The sequence below is a fragment of the Salvia hispanica genome, chromosome 4, assembly GCF_029641045.1.
Source record: "Salvia hispanica isolate PSC_SH4W2 chromosome 4, Shi_PSC_v1, whole genome shotgun sequence".
In the NCBI taxonomy this organism is placed as follows: Eukaryota; Viridiplantae; Streptophyta; class Magnoliopsida; order Lamiales; family Lamiaceae; genus Salvia; species Salvia hispanica.
Window position 1 is genome coordinate 55,305,726 of NC_142695.1, and position 4,948 is coordinate 55,310,673.

The window sequence follows — 4,948 nt, forward strand, 5'->3', positions numbered from 1 at the left end:
TTTTTTTTGAGAGAAGATGGAGAATGAGAAGCTTGTTTATTTGATGAGATTATAAAATGACCTCAACATGGCTTGTCCAGCAAATAGTCATCTAACACAGCTGCCGGTAGTGAGTTTAGAAATATTTTTGAGAAAGAAAACAACGCTCTACTTCTTTTATTTTAACTGTATTATTAGAGCATCCGCAATGGTTAATAGGCCAGCCATAGGTCAGCAATAGGCCAGCCTTTCTCTCCTCTGTCACGTCAGCAACACTAAAAAAACCACCTGCCACGTCAGATTTAGGCCAGCCATAGGCCAGCCGCAATAAAAACAATTCAAAATATACTACATCTACGGAATTAAAATTGCGATATACGGAATTAAATTTACGACACATATACGGGAAAAATAATCCATTCCATTAAAAAAAAAGTACAAAGATTTAAAAAAAAAAGTACATGATTTTTTTTTAAAAAAAAAGGGCTTCAACACCCGAGCCCCGCCACTCTCTACTCCTCATCGCTGTCGCCGTCGCCCTCCTCGTCGCCGCCGCCGTCGCCGCCGCCGCTGCCGCCACCCGTGGTATCTGAGCCCACGTCGGAACCCCCCAAGCGTGACCTCGCGATCTCTAAACCAGCACGCATGCTCTCGAGCATCTCGAAAAGAATCCTCTTCTCCGTGGGGTCAGTGGCGTTCTTCCACTCTCGAAAGACCTGTAACATCTGAGCCCGCGTTTGGTTACGCGAATGGAGAGTGTACTCGAGTGGGGCGGCTGGGAGGGCGGAGGACTGGACCTCGCGGGGCGATAGGGGGGATCCGCCCCTCGCAGCCCGCTGCACCTGCTTCTGTCCAACCGGGCGGGGGCGACCAGTAAATGAAGGAGGGGATGGAAACTCCTCAGCATCCGGGGGGAGGTCGTGGGATCCGCCGCTGCTGCCGCTGTAGTCGCCGCTATAGTTAAGTCGCTGCTTCTTCGGCCACCCAGCGTCGCACCCCGCCCGGAACTTCTCCGAGTCCTTCAGCAACAAGAAGCACTCCCAGAAGGTGAACTCCTTATACTTCCCCTCCAAGGGGAACTGACTCGCGGCTATCCTCCGGGCGTCGTCCTCAGTCTGCCCACTTTTGAGCTGACGGAGGGCGTTGGCGTACAAATTCGCAAAACGGCCCACTGCGGCCCTGGTGCGCTCCCACCCCTTCCGGACCTCCTCGTTGCTGAAGTCCTTCCCGTGCGGGCAGTGCCTCTTATAGGCAGCACTGATCTTCGCCCACATGTTGACGACCCGTTGATTGTTCGCAACCAGTGGATCGTCTCACACCTCCAACCACCCCTTGGCCACCGCGGCGTACTCATCCTCCGTCCACTTCCTCCGGCCGGTGGCAGTGGGCTGCGATGACTCGCCGACCGCCTTGCCCTTCCCCTTCCCCCTCGTCTTCTTCCTCGGCGCGGCCGGCGTCACTCGAACGGGAGTATCATCGTCCCCGAGATCGATCCCCATATCATGCAATGACAGAAGGTCATCGCCAGAGAACTGCGTCTCCACCGGGGTCGACGTGTGAGACGAAGCCGTCAAAAAATCAAGCGAGGGCCGATATACCGCGTCCCCTCCCGGTGACCCCTGCACCCCCCCCCGGCATCCCCCCCTGCCACATCATCCCCATCATCTGCTGCAGCATCATCTGCTGCTGCATCTGGGGCATACCCCCCCACCCGGGCGCTGACTGCCCGCCGCTCCCCTGCCCGCCGCCCGGCATCCCCCACGGCATACCCCCCTGGTTCCCCCCCATCGCCCCCCCCGGCACACCAGCCATCATCCCCATCATCTGATTCCAAGGGATGTTAAATCCCGGGCCCATCTGCCCCCATCCAGATCCCACGGGTACTGTGGGAGTCTGAGAGCCGCTCGTCGCCGGACTGGACTCATTGTTGTGATCCATCACTCGATGATGCTCTTGAACAGAAAGTTAGAGAGAGAGAAAACTCGTTAAAACAAGTGGTGCAAATGAAAATGAAACGAAAATCGCGTTTATATATGATTTTAAAAAAAAAAAAAAAAAAAAATCGAAAATCGGCGCTGGCCGATCGGGCCTCCACAATGGCGGCTAGCCGATCGGCTAGCGTTTCGGCCAGCGACGAGCGATCGGCGAGCCCACGCCGATCCGCTCGCCGATTTGGCGCTGGCCGATTGCAATGGTTCGGCTAGCCGATCGGCTAGCGCGACGAATCGGCTAGCCGATCGCTAGCCGACCATTGCGGATGCTCTTAATGAAATGTGCCAAAATGTGTGGGTCTATTATTAGAGTAAATTGGCTCCTTGACGTAATAAGTTTATTTAGTTAAATAAATAAGATTATCATAGATTACGAAAGAAAAAATATGCTTACAGATTCTATATTTTATTAACTATATTCAATTCAATTTTATTTAATTTATTATTACTTTTAGAAAATTATTGATAAAAGATTATTTATAAAAGTATTTAAATATATCCTCTAAAATAAATATTTAAGTCAGATGATAAAATTACTTCATTGTATTGCCGTCGTCCAGCAATAATGGTCTCTTTTGCAATTTCGTTCGTCTTTCATTTGGAGTTTTATTTGACATTCATATTAAAACTAACATGCAAAACTTTGACCCACATTTCAGTAATTTTACCAACTCACATTTTTTTAAACTCATAATAAAGAGGGTCTCGTAATCATCAACAAGGGAGCTATATTCTAAAAATAATATTTAAATATTATATTTAAGTACTCCCTGCGTCTCTATGTAGCTGAGTCGTATTCTTTATTGGGTTGATCCACTGTAGCTGAGTCATTTTCTTTTTTCTCTTACTTTACTCTATCTTTATCCTTTCTACTTTATTCTACTTTTACTTAACTCATTTATTTTTTCTTAAATCCCATGCTGAAAAGAAGTGCATCTACTACAAAGGGACGTAGGGAGTATTGTACTTGATCCTACGAGTTTTTCCCGGATCTGTCATCGAGTGGGAGAAAACTTAGGAGTATACAACACCATGTTTAATTTGAGGAATAATAATAAAGTTGGGCCTCATAAAAGTCCATCATTGTTTCTAAAGGGTCATTACACCAGTGTTTTTTAAGCCCAACAGTGTTCGTTGCAAATTTCAAGTGTTTCTACCTAGTAAGAGAAGAATGTAGATTTTTTTTTCCGAAGGAGAAGAATGTAGATTGAGTATTAAATTGTGGACTACAAAAAATTCAGACAACTTTGATCAGAATAGTAACGGAAATTAAAATGAAGACATAATCAGAATCTTGATCTATCAACAACGGAAAAAGCAAATTGTTTTAATAGAACCCTCACCAGATCTAAGATTTGATGAAACAATAAATAACGATACAATACAATTAATTTTATTAGTTCAAAGAATTATTATATAGACCAATAAAGTTTGCCAAATTAATAAAAAAAAAGTGAAATGTAAGCCTACCCGAACCCGTATATTGGGTACCCAATACGGGGAAGGATCCCCTCCTGTGCATAGCAGGGGTTGTGCTTCAAAACACAGCACTTTGTGAATAAAACACAAGTATGCTTCCTTTTATCCCTTTTCTTTTTCCTTTTCTTTTATTTAATTGTGTGTGTGGAAATGGCACAGCATCTGCTGTGCTGTGCACAACAAGGGATCCATTTCCACCCAATACTTGACGTACGATTTTCTGATATTTAGTAGGGCAACCCTAGATTTCAATGAAGGCACGCAGTACCAAACCACTCATGAAATACAGAATATAATTAGTTTTTAACTTATTTGCCTTTTGAATTCCTTAAGTTATTAGTATAATTTTATAGTATTTAATTTTTATGTATAAATATGTGTATATGTGTATATGTGCTTATTACTATTACATTTTACTAGTACTAGTTAAATTATGTTAATTGTCATATATTGTGACAGTTGAAATTTGTTATTTAATTCTATTTTAAAAACTACTACTATAAATATTACTGTGATGCGTAAAATTAATTACTACTATTACTACTTGTTAGCAACCAACATATGGAAAAAGGCTATTTCATTGATCGTCAGTAATTACGCATGACTATCCATACATCTTATTATCTTAACATAGGCAAAATAACTAACTATAAGAGAGAATCACAATCACTTAATCGCCGGAGCTTTACAGAGGGGGCAGAAGTTTTCGCCGCAGACGAGCCACCGCCGTATGCAGTCGGCATGAAATTCGTGGCGGCAATCCAAAGTAGTCACCGATCCCCGGTACAGATCATCGAGACATATGCAACAAACTTCTTCTTCATCTTGATCGTCGCAGCGACTAGTCCTGAAACCGGAGAGAACGTTGTCTTCGGACGAATCCACGTGACCGCCGGATTGAGGCGACCAGAGCCTGACCACGACGTCGTAGCCTTGAAAGTGCAAGACCTTAAGAGTAACTCCATCATGCGCCGCTGCTTCATCCCAACCGTACATCATCGTCGCGTACTCCTCTAACTCCTCCGCGTCCGCGTCCACTGGCCACCGTAAAATCGCTACCGGCTCAACCTCAACAGTATATGTCTGCTCCATCGCCATTGGTTTTGGTATGAAATTTGATAGAGAAAGAGAAGCTTTAGGGTTTTGAGAAAGAGAAGCTTTAGGGTTTGGGTAGCTTTAGATTAGATTTGGGAAATTAAACAAACAAAATAAACGAGATCTTCTGTTTCGATATGATCCAAGAAATAGTAGTACTACATAACCTACTTATGATTCGAAGTATTTACCAAAAATGTGCTCTTCTTTGCGATATTGATAGATTTCAAATTTGCGTTGTGGTTGCACTCTGGCTAATTAGATAAATATTGATTATTTGTCAACTCGATTCTAACTAAGGCGATTATTTCCTTATTTATTATATTAAGATTATTTATTTAATCATAGCGTGACAAACCCAAAATTTTACTTTAAGGCCATGTTTTATAATTTACGCTACTAAA